Source organism: Dermacentor silvarum, chromosome 1 (genome assembly GCF_013339745.2).
Source record: "Dermacentor silvarum isolate Dsil-2018 chromosome 1, BIME_Dsil_1.4, whole genome shotgun sequence".
NCBI lineage: Eukaryota > Metazoa > Arthropoda > Arachnida > Ixodida > Ixodidae > Dermacentor > Dermacentor silvarum.
The window spans coordinates 104100588-104113148 of record NC_051154.1 but is presented as its reverse complement, the minus strand read 5'-3'; positions in this window follow the sequence as shown (position 1 = coordinate 104113148).

The following is a 12561-nucleotide window of genomic DNA, read 5'->3' as shown; positions in this document are numbered from 1 at the left end:
AAAGATCGCCTCTTTTTTGCCAACAAAAGCCTACACAGCTGCCAGAATTTCTGTACGCTGTAATCGCATATTGAAAAACCAAGATAACTCTAAAGAGCATTACGTGTGACACTTTCCTGGGTCATTTACGCAAACAAGCAGGTCCCATCTACACGATCACAATTTTCAACTTGTCATTAACGTTGTAAGGCATCGTTCCGTCCAGAAACTTAGATGATTATTTAATTTTTTCTGTTTTCCGTTTTCTTTTATTGTCCACCTGTATTGCTAATGAACCACATGATACAAGCACACCTATAATAAAGCCCACGTTACAAGACAATAATAGAACCAAATTCTCCAAAGTTCTCCAGGAGTCTGCCTTCTTTTGACAATGATTATAATTTGGCGTGGGAAACGTTATAAGTCAAGGCGAACGCAAATGCGAATAAATAATCTTTCCAGGGCACAACGGAAGCAAGCAAAATATTCTGCCATTAGGGTATCATGCCAATTTTCTCGGCCTCAGAGACGAAATATATATAGGCCATTTACTGTGCCACTATCAATGCAGCTGCCACCCTTTTTTCTGCAGTATAGTGGTCGCAAAAGCATATAACCGCACTCGCCCACGCCGAAGTGCTTGCTGCAGATAGGGCTGAGTATACTAGGTGGCTTTCTTTTTTAATCTTGGCGAACTTTGCTACTTTGACAGTATCTATCTAGCCGCCTACTTCTTCGTGCTCTCATGGTTGTTTCGTTAACTTGGTATGTACAGCGGTGAGCACTGTTAGGGTGAACACGCGAGCGCGTGGCCGACGGCACTATCAGCGCCGCGTAACAGCCATCGTTGGAAACATTGCACATGCGCAGCATGTGCTTTGCGAAACACTCTTTCCACCGCGCGCATCACGTCATCGATACGCTTGTTCGTCGTCTGCTAGCCGCATTTTTTCTTCGCTGAGCTGATACCTTCTGCATTTCAAGGTCCATTTGGATTGAAGATTGGCGCGTGAAGGAAAAAAGTGAGTGTAAGAGGGATAATTATTAAACTTTTTATTCAAGAAAATTGCACTTTTGCAATTCAAGTTAAACAAGACCATGAGAACAAATATAAAAACATGAGCAAATCTAATAGCGAGTCATGTGACCACTTACAGCAACGACTGCAGCTATTCTGGACGGTAACGAGTCGTAAAGTGATCGAACATATTTCCGATCGGCTTTCAGCCTTTCCCACTCGTTGCTGACTTGCGCCCACAACTGGTCCGAAGTCGCGGAATAAAGGGGCTTCCTTGCCAAAGAAGCTTTCAGACGGCCCCACACGTTTTCTATCACATTCAGGTCCGCTCCTTTCGGAGGCCATTCCAGTAGCTGCATGTGCTGCTCCGCCTGGAACTCCTTGACAGCCCGCGCCGTGTGTATCGGTGACCGGTCCTGTTGGAACAGGTAATCACCGTCTGGGAATAAACTGCTCGCATATGGCAACAGCACATTGTTCAAAATGTTGCAGTATTGTTCCGACGATAAGTGTCCACGTATACGTTGCAGGGGCCCTAAACCATATCTTGAAACAGCACCCCACATGTTCACACTCGATCTCCCACTGGCAGAAACACCTTGCACGTTGTCCGGGTCGTTCCTGCGTGGCATTGTGACGTTAACTAAAACAATTGCTTTTCAAAGCAGAAGGTTTGCCTCACCGTGTGCCTGGTAGCCTCCAAACACGCAATCTTTGGTCTTGTCGCGTCGAAAACGTCGACTCATCCGAAAAGATGACGCGACCCCACTCTTCTGATGTCCATGCTTCGTGCAGCTCAGCGAACTGCCGTCGTGCGTCCTTGTTTGCCGCCGTTAGTAGTGGCTTCTGCGCTGCGACGCGACTGCGAAGGCCCGCAGTACGCAGGCGACGTCGAACAGTGGTGTCCGAAACGTCCAAATCCAAGTCCTCGCGTATTGCTGGGGCTGGCAAGAAAGGGTTACGAACCGCAGCTGCAACTATGAGGGCGTCTTCATCGTCTGTGGTAGCTTTAGGGCGGGGCGCGCGGGGTGCATCCTGAATGCGACCTTCATACTTGTAGGCTTGAATTATCCTGTTCACAGTCTTCAGGGGCCTATTAACTAAAGCGCCAATATACCGCTGGGAATAACCTTTCAGGGAAAGATCGACAATTGAGCGCAGTTCATCATCGGGAACCCTAGCCATAATACGATCTGGCGACAGAATGAACGGCTGCGAAAGATGTTTGGTTGTTTTATATACGGCGTTGCATGCACAACAACTTTGAAGGGAACGAATAGACACGCCCCCATAGATATACAAGTTTTTTTGTCTTGTTCTGTTCAAGCACAGATGTTTAAAGAAATCTTAAAATGCAGGATGCATGGGCTTAGAAAACAAAAATGCGGCTAGCAGACGACGAACAAGTGCATTCATGACGTCATGCGCGCGGTGGAACAATTATTTCGCGGAAGGCGTGATGCGCATGCGCAATGTTTCCAGTGATGACCGTAACGGGGCGCTGACAGTGCCGTCGGCCACGCGCTCGCGTGTTCACCCTAACAGTGCTCACCGCTGTACCAAAATTGGCATGATATGACAAGAGTATATGACGAACATATTTGATATGTCATGACATAAATGTCATGACATGCGTGTCATGTAGGTCATGAAACAGCAGCCTATGTCTTGGTGCTCTCACGGTCGTTTCGTTAACTTGGTAGGTACCAAAATTGGCAAAGTATGACAAGAGTGTATGACGAACATAAGTGATAGGTCATCACATAAATGTCAAAACATGCGCGCCATGTAGGTCATGAAACAGCCGCCTACGTTTTGGTGCTCTCATGGTCGTTTCGTTAACTTGGTAGGTACCAAAATTGGCATAATATGACAAGAGTATATGACGAACCTAAATGATATGTCATGACATTCATGTCATGACATGCGTGTCATGTAGGTCATGGCAATGACCCAGCGAAAAAGATTAACACTCAAAGACCACTGAAATGGGTTCGGACGGGGGCACTAAGTGAAGGAAACACTAAAGCATTGTGGTAGAAGTCATAGTCATGAGCATGACTCAGCAAAAATGAGAATGCCTCAGCGAAAAAAAATTAACTCTCAAAAACCAATGGAATGGGTTCGGATGTGGTACTAAGTGAAGGAAATGGCTAAATGTTGATGGTCGAAGTAATAGTCATGAGCATGACTGAGCAAAAATGACAATGACTCAGCGAAAAAAGATTAACACTCAAAAACCAATGGAATGGGTTCGGATGTGGTACTAAGTGAAGGAAAAGGCTAATGGTTGATGGTCGATGTCATAGTCATGAGCATGAAAAGGCTTTCCCCTGAAGGTCTTTTAGGTGTAGCTAAAGTGACTGCTGAGGACTCATGACATGAATCTCATGACATGCGTGTCATGTAGGTCATGAAAGAGCAGCCTACTCCTTGGTGCTCTCATTGTCGTTTCGTAAACTTGGTAGGTTCCCCGCACACTGCTTCGCATAACATCGATTCCCACAGGGCGTGGGATCTGCCGGTTTTTTTTTTTTGTTTTTTTTTTAATTTTAGACTATACAGCATTTTTAAAAATGACCTTTGCCAGATACAACTGTCGTCCTCCAACTGGATTTCTCAAAGAGGCGGACATTACTTACAGAATAAATCGAAATTGATAACTTATCAATTAACAAAATTGCGCAAATTTAGTTTGTTATTAACTATACTTTGCGGCAGATATCGCAATGAATTGTAGCCGGTGAGTTTGCATAGCATACTGATGAGAACGAACCCCGAGGATAGCACGGTTTCGGGAAAGACACCGTCAAAAGTCCGGCAAAAATGCACGGTTCTTCCGCATTTTTTAACAAAATGGCATTTTATTCATTGAAGAACAAAAGTGACTCGAACGCTAAGTATTTCGTCGCACGCTTTGTGAATACATATCTCAAACCTTGTGTCATCCTGAGAATTCGTTCCAAGTGAATATACCTTGTGAATTCACTGAGTTACAATTCGAGAGTTGTAATATGTGTCGTACACTAAATAATGAAAGCGTTGACCAGTAATGTTTTGTTAACTAGTTCATTATGCATTTCGATTTCTCGTACAAGTAATATCCTTCTCTTCAGATATTCCAGCTCAAGGAGTAGAATTGTCCTATCTGCCACAGATGATTTTTGAAACTTCTGTTTAGTCTAAGAAATAAAAAATAAATAAAAACAAAACACCCGGTAGTATATAAGCATTGCGATGTGTGCCGTTATCGAACGTTGCTAAGAAAAATAAAGTGCTCGTTATTACATTGTCAACGTAGATCAATGATGCTTATTGGTCCCATCAACACCTTTATAATCACGGTGGAATAGTTCGCAGCCATTCTCGCCTTTCTTTCATTATATCACCATTAGGAGATTTCATCATTAATTGACGCCAGCTTATCCTTCTCACATAGGAATATATAAAAAAAGAACTTAGAAGCATTAAAACTAAAAGTCAACTCCAAACCCCAATAACGCAAAGTCCAGTCACATTAGTACACTAATGCCTCTCTAAAGCTGAAATTTAACTCAGAAATACAGCAAATCAAAGTCCAGTCACATAAGTGCGCTAGGGTCCACACAAAGTCCGGTTCCATAACTACATTAAAATAAGGGCACAAACAAAACACGGATTTGATTCAAAATAAGGTACTTGAATCCAGGCATTGAACGGGCCAAAGTCGGGTCAAATCAATCACATAGAGGGAGCTTATGACAGATAAACGCTCCACTCAATAGTCTCCGAGAATATCGCTCGCTTCTAGAAATTTTTGGAGGGCCAATAACGCTCGTCTTTGCGATGAATATGTTGGCCAAGGACCTAGGATCTCACTTAGGTTGAAGGGCCTGCGGTACAATGCCGTAACATCACGTGCTAAATGTTGTCTCTGCGTGTCGTGTCGAGGAAATTCTAACAGAAGATGCTGTATATCCTTATCCGCATGGCCACAAATGCATTCCGGACTATAAGCTCTTGAAACTTTTTGTAGAAAATGTTTTGTGAACGCGGTACCGAGCCGCAGACGGTGATTGAGCGTTTCAATGGATCTGTTTGTATCCAATATGAATGTGATTTTAAATTGAAGCGAAGGGCCAATGTGAAATAAATCTCAAGATTTCGATTTCTGATCAAGGCCATGTCGCTTTGCATCCACGGACTCAGATCGTTTTTAGTATGTGCCGCAATTCACCTTGTATTAGAGGGAGTCCAGATGTGACGTTGTTAACATGCGCTTGTCCAGCTGCCTCGTCTGTTGCAACATTCCCTTTCCTGTCATCCCTTTAAACCCCTTCCCCGTGTAGGGTAGCAAACCGGACGTGCGTCTGGTTAACCTACCTGCCTTTCCTTTCTTCTTTTTCCTCCTCCTCCTCCTCCTAGGAGTTTTGCAGCGGCCAGGTATCCATTGGAACATTATTGTGCGGTTCCCATCAATTGCTTTTGTGAGTTCCTTTAGTGTCTCCTAAACGAGCTCCATTCTTTGCGAATTGCTGATGTCCCCATGAAGTGACGACAAAGCTGTCCGTGAGTAACAAAAAGTGATCTATTATTTCCCTTTATGCAGTGAATTTATACGTATATCGTAATAAAGACAATATTGCAAAACGCTCTGCTGCAGTTGATGATGTCGTGTGAGACAGCTTAAACGTCTGTATTCGGTTCCATCCTGGAATGACAAAAGCAACTATAGAAAAGTTTGTCGGACAAGAACCATCTGTACACGCTTGAATTTAACCAGAGTATCGAAAGTATATCTGGTATAACGCTACTTGTTTGCATCTAGTATAAACATGTCTCGTTTGCGAATAATTCCTTCAACTGAAAGTTCAATTTTCGGGGCGACGAGTCGCCATGGAGATATACGAGATCCAAATGCGTGATGTGGTAGTAGATTTTTGTGCACCTGAATCACCATATTGATGCACGCCCTGTGTCTCTCAATAAGTGCAATTGCTAATGTTGAGGTACCCGCTTATACACTATGCGCATATACACCGTATTTATTCTGTAAGGGCCGCGCCCCCACTTTGGAGGGCGAAAATTTGGAGAAAAGAAAAGTTTCATACTCGCGTACTAGTTAATTGCCGCCAGCCGCTACAAGATAGCATTAGTCCGTGTGCGCAAAATCGCTTGGCGGCTGTAAATGTGCTCATAGTCAGCCGCCAGTGTTTGCATTTTTTTGCATAGCAGTCTAAGTGCATTTCGAGGCTTCAGTGAATAGCCAGAAGCCTGCCTCATGTAAGGCCCGCATCTGGTAAAAAAAACGTCAGAAAAAAAAAAAAACTGCGGGCCTTACAGGTGTAAATACAGTAGGTTGATGGATCGTCCGCAGCTGCACCACTCCATTGTAAAGAAAAGGGTGCACACCTAATATATAATATAATTACGACCGCCGGGCGTATAATAATGGCATAAATAAGATATGCGCACTCATAACGAGCCTCTTTCTTTACTTCAGATGAGCCTCCATAAAGCTACAGCGAGAATCACTCTTATCAATAATTTCAAATCAAGTGTTCTCGAACACGCTCAATCTGGAATGGAAACTATTGTGATACATTAATAGCAAGAGTTATTTAAAAATTGTCAGGGGACTTGAATACTGTTGCATAAAGTCTCCATCTGCAGAGCCGAGGAGCATGGCCATTATGAAAATAATTTTTCAATCCCTGTCATTAGGTGCAAACTACCTTTGCTTCGCAGTACCTAGGGAAACTTGGTTCTTATTCAGTAATGAAGAAAACGTGCGGTTTCTTAGCGGCCTGTACGGCATACAAGCAAAATACATTGTCATACGCGAACTGCGAGGTGTTACTCCGCAGTACGGGCAAGAACAGAAGTAAAACGAGAAAGCAATATCTTCGGGGTGGAAACAACTCGGAACATGCACATGCTTCAAGCAGGAGTGTGTGAGTTTTAGTTCTGTTTTTTTTTTTTGTGTGTGAAATATAGTATACTTAATGAACGAATCATGAGAACACTTAGAGGTGACCAACAAGCAACACGTCATTTATACATACTTTACATTGGAAGTAATACTTACTGTCAGCTACAGAGTTCAATGTGTTTCTGGCAATGTTCACAAAATTGGTCAAGTATGATTAAATTTTAATCTGTTGTTGTTTAGGTGTGGGTGAATACTAAAAATTTTATACCCGATTCGATTGTGTTTGCTGTTCTATTCGTATTCGATTACAGAATCCAGAATAATACAGAATGTCTACGGTTACTGGAAATTTCGGGGTGGAAGCTCGACCGCTTTTATGCCAGAAATATTCAGGTAATTTTTGAAGGAAATGTTTGTTTGCCTAACGCCCCAGGGTTTGCCGTGGCTGCTAGCTGCTTAGTTCTCGCCGAATATATTTGTAGATATATATGTAAATATACGTGCGCCGAACGTAAGCACGAGCTGATATGCTTATATTAAGCCAGCATCCTTACCATAAAATAATCCTAGTGAGTGCACCACTGTTCCACGTAATTAAACAACAAATCACGACATAAAGCCTGTAAATGTAATGCCGGCTGATCGGTATCTGTAAAGTACACAGACCTCTTAATGGAATATCACATAATATTCAAAGGCTTTTGTTGATTTAGCCATTGGGTGTGTGCCACTGGATATGTGACCACTCTTAGTTGATACTAGTATCAACTAAGAGTGTGGGCACATATTGTTAATTGCGGCCGCAATTAGCTTCACTATACGGCAGTCAGCTATTCAGTGCAATGTGTGTGTCGCTCTTTTCTGTGCGCTTCGTCTAAGCGCTGGTCCTCCAGAACCTGAACCTCAAGAGTGGGTATGCGCCAGTGTGACACAAAAGGTGCATAATCGTTTAATGTAGCTAGATGTGTGTCCTACTTGTCTGCGCATACACCTGTCATCCCCATTCCTCCTCGTGGCATTACTGCTTGATTTGGTGTTTGCTTGGTGATCCGCTTGATTTGGTGTTTGAATTTCCGCATAGTTTGTGAACGATGCAACGCATAAATATAAAACATTGCACGACCTTAAAGTTGTGACCTTGTTTCTGTGTGTCGTAAGAGACCTGCTGCTGCGTCAAATTTGTCATGGGGATGAATTTCAAGTGCAACGGTGTTTATTAATATAAGCGGTGGGATCAGCGCGGAGCAGTCCTAAGCTCGCTTGGTTTGGTTTGGTTTGGTGCCTATATGTATAGCACAAGCCATGAATCGGGCGGCAGTGGGCAGAAAAGGGAAGAGGACTTAACTCGTATTTTCTTATTTAAGAGTGAGATATTAAATGAATTCTAATCGTTAATATCAATTTTCATGCTACATTATCTTAAAATTTGAAGTTAATATTTTTGTTGTATTGTTGTGGAAAATAAACAACAAAATTAAAGTGGCAGTGCCCTAGGTTTCCTTACAAAATTAAATATGGCATCACACACGTTCCTATTGCAGTGTCCTAGTGCCGACGCCCCCAGAGACAGTATGACAGGTTGCGTAATGGCTAATCCAAGTTGGCGGAGGGGACCTTCTAGAGGTCGTTTTCTTTACACGGGGAACCTACGACACTCTATAAAGAAATTATCCATACTTTCGGGTTAATTGCAATAAAACAATGAGGGGAAGGTGCCAAACCAGACCTATGGGAATAAAAATTAAGCCTTAGTATTCGGCAACGCTAGCGCAAGCTCGAGGAAGGCAGCTAATAACAAGGTTTGGGTCTTCGGCTTCGTCACTTCAGCGGCCAGGCGGCAGCAGCGACGTTTAGCTCTGTTCGTCATTACGTATATAAGGTTAAAGTTCCGCCTTATTGTCATCGAACGACTTCTTCATAGAGCAGCGGGAATACACTTGTCTTATAATGATTCTGGATATCCGACTAGACAGTGAGATCGCAGAAACACTTCTTCGCTCAGGACTTTTTTAACCAGTCCTTCGACCTTCCGATTGCCCTGTAATCCGGTGCTGCCTGGGCACCCCTTGAAATAATACTCTATTGTGGTCCGGCGCTGATGCATCTTGCAGGGCTTCTGCAATACCGTTAACCAATTCTCCGATTTTATAGGCTGCCGTACGTTCCTAATGATTTCAAGTGGTGTTTTGCTTTCTGTGCAAATGTCCAATTGTGTTGCATCTGTTCTTTCGCAGCTAACGCTTACTTCTTGAAAATAGAATAGAGTTCCAATGTGATGGGAGAAGATCCATGTGATAGTTTATATAAATTCGGTTTATATACATCCAGACGTCGGAGACATGCTCATGTGTTTCTTACTTTCGCAACTGGCACCACATTCCTGATGAAATTGAAGTCCTTGTTTTGCTCTTGCTTTTCTCCTTTCTATTCTTTGTGGAAACGTGAGAGCTGGTGATCATTTTCTAACCTATTTGGAAGCAAAAAAGAGCGCCGGGAAGAGCCGTGGCAGTTTATAGCCCTAACTTAATGCGAACCATACGTGCGTCTGGTTGACCTCCCCGCCTTTCCTCTCTTCTGTTTCTTTCCTTCTCTCTGTCTCTCTATTTTGCGCAATTTGGCGTTCATGGCGTTGTAGAATTCCGAGCAAAGGTATATGAGCCGTGCCAGAGCACCGCCATCGGTGATTGATAAGCAACCACAGTGCAGATGTGCATTCTTGAGATGCTGCTCATGGCATGTTTGTGCCGTATATGCAAGCTGGTGTGCTCAATGCCCCCTTCAGAGACGGCATCCACATTTGTAGACGCGACCTATTTTTGCCATTGCTGTGCAGTGGTAGCAAGGAATAGTGCACAAACATTAGGCTTAAGGTAAATTGAACATTCTGCTAGCCTAAATTACTGTCATATTACTTCTGAGTTATATGTATCGTTACAGAGCACCGCTTTGGTGAAGGCACTACCGTGTTTTACGTGACGTTTGACGTGGGGCATGTCGGTAGCAACTTCGAAATATTCTTTTTTTCCCTTTCTTGAAGTGTTTGCGGTCAATAACTAACCTATGCATGTAATTCGAGCGTGTGATTCAGTCCTTTTTATGAAAAAACGTAGCACCACTAAATTTACAATATTCAAATATTTAGTTACTCTGTAATTATGATGACTCATCATAAAATGCAGAATGAGTCATTCTACCAACTTGATTTTCTTTCAGTGGAGTCTCGAGCATTCTGGAATAAAATTATGTACGTGTCGCGCATGTATCGACAGCCGATGATAATTCGTGTCTGAAAGGGATACAAAGGGCTGACCATTTCCCACAGTGCATCTAGAAGGGAAGTCCAAGTCCGATTTAATTGCGGTCTTTCATGTGAAGTACCAGTAGAAGCACTAGTAGTGGTAATAAAAAGTTGTCGTAGTTTCACCTGAAAGGCGAAGCATCAATTGCGATAGCAAATTTGTAGAGAGCTATACGGAGAAATGATAGTAGCTTTATCAGCTGTATAAACTTGGGCATTCAGCAGCACCGGCAACACGCAGAACTGTTGTCGACGCCGTCGGCGTTTTGCCCGCGTTCGCACAAAATGCGTGCGGCGTTGGTGACTGTTGCCGGAGCCTCTGATATAAATAGGCACTTGGTGCCGCAGCTGAACGTCGCCTCCCTTCCCTCCCCCTCCCGCGTTTGCTCTACATATATGGTGATTGTAAAGGAGGAAAGAGACGCCTACTTCTGCAGCCCTTAAGGCCCAACCACAAGGAACGGATTTCCGACGGATTTTCGGCGTCGGCGCCGGCCGGCGGCACGCGACGGCGGCCGGCGGCGTGGAGAACAATGCGCCGCCGGTCGGCACCGCAAGACCGAGCAGGCCAGACTGCAGCGCTGACGGCGGAAGTGGCGGTAGACGCAGGAGATAAACAAAATATAGCCTCCGAGATGGTGCACCGTGCCATGTGAGTGAGCTCGGAGGCCATTTACAAAGCGATCGAGCTTCCGGCGTTGTCGTCCGCGAGCGCCTGTGCCTGGTCTGCGTCCCAAACAGCCGATCGCTCACGCGTGCTCCGGCCATTGCAAGTGGTGCAGCTTTGTACGGTATCATAGATAATGATGTATACTCTTTCCAGACAGGGACATGCAAGGAACGCCGAAGTGCACACTTAAGGCCCGTCCACGTTACCGGCACGCAAACTCGCCGTACGCCGTTCGCGGGTCGCCGTTTGACGGTGGTTTCGCTCGGGAGCGGCGAGATTTCCTTGCCGTAGACAGCATGGGACCGGGACCCATTTGTGCTGCAGCTGTACAGCGAAGTGGCCAATCAGTGACCGAGGGGTCCTGGCACCGAAGGCAGCCTCACCGCCGCTGATCGTTCGGCGGCGCCGATATCGTCGCTAGGCCTTCTCCGGCTCACTCGAAAACTTAAGCTGACGGCGCTTCGGAATGAATCACCGACGCTCACCAGCCGCGATATTTTCTCACCGTTGTTGTCGCTCTTAGCTATAATTATACACAAAGAAGAAAATGCGCTGATATTAGCGGCGCCGTCGGCTGCGATGCGGGCACAACCGAGCCGGTCGTCTGCCGCCGGTAGCCGTGCACTGTAGCTGAGCTCGACAAGTATCGGAGCTCTCGTTCGTGTTTAACGTTCGACAGCGGATATAGTTTTTCATACAATGTAGAATTTACGCGTCACGTTATCTAGCGGAAAGTATTTTTGCTAGGAACAGAAGCTGCTGGTGATGCTATCCATGCCATGCGACTGGTGCTGCGTTTTTCAGCACAGACAACCAGCGTATATGTTTTGCACTAGAGCTACGGACAATTTTTATAAAGTTTAAAAGTACAAGAAGTCCTTGCTTAGTAAAAACAATTGTTCTGTTAGCGCAGCATTTTGCAAAACTGACCGGCTAAATTCGGGGCCAAGGATCTGGCCACATTGCGCCACGCTTGAAATACGTCGACGCCGAGAGTCTCTTGTGGTTGAGAGCCGTCAATGAGCGTCCACGCCGCGTGCCGCCGGCCGGCGCCGACGCCGAAAATCCGTCGGAAATCCGTTCCTTGTGGTTGGGCCTTTAAGGGAGCACGGCGCAGAACGCGCGTTTGTTCTCCGCCGTGGGTTCACTCCCTGTGAAAGCGCGCGTCCCTCGCGCCCTTTCACTCGCACATACAGCGTTCGGCGGCGCGCGGCGACGATTTCATCTCCATTGACGTCATACGGAACCTCACGGCGACGGCGACGGCGACGCCGACGGCAGAAATCTGCTTTGGAGTGTCCATATAATTGCTATCGCAATAATAATAATTATGTATTTCCCCCGGAACACATTGCACAAGGTTAAAGAGGGGGAGGGGGGGGGGGACAAAATGTTGCTGTAAGCAACTCGACTAACACTCTTCGAGAGAGTGGCTGTAGCAGGGCTGAAAAATATAGCGCGCGTGCTGACAGTATATAAATAATGACTAATAAAATAATAAGACAGTTTGAGCTTTATAGAAAGTGTGCACGATGCACGCACGAGGAAACAAAAGGATCTGGCGCTACAATCATCATCATCATCATCATCAGCCTATATTTAAGTCCACTGCAGGACGAAGGCCTCTCCCTGCGATCTCCAATTACCCCTGTCTTGCGCTAGCGTATTCCAACTTGCGCCTG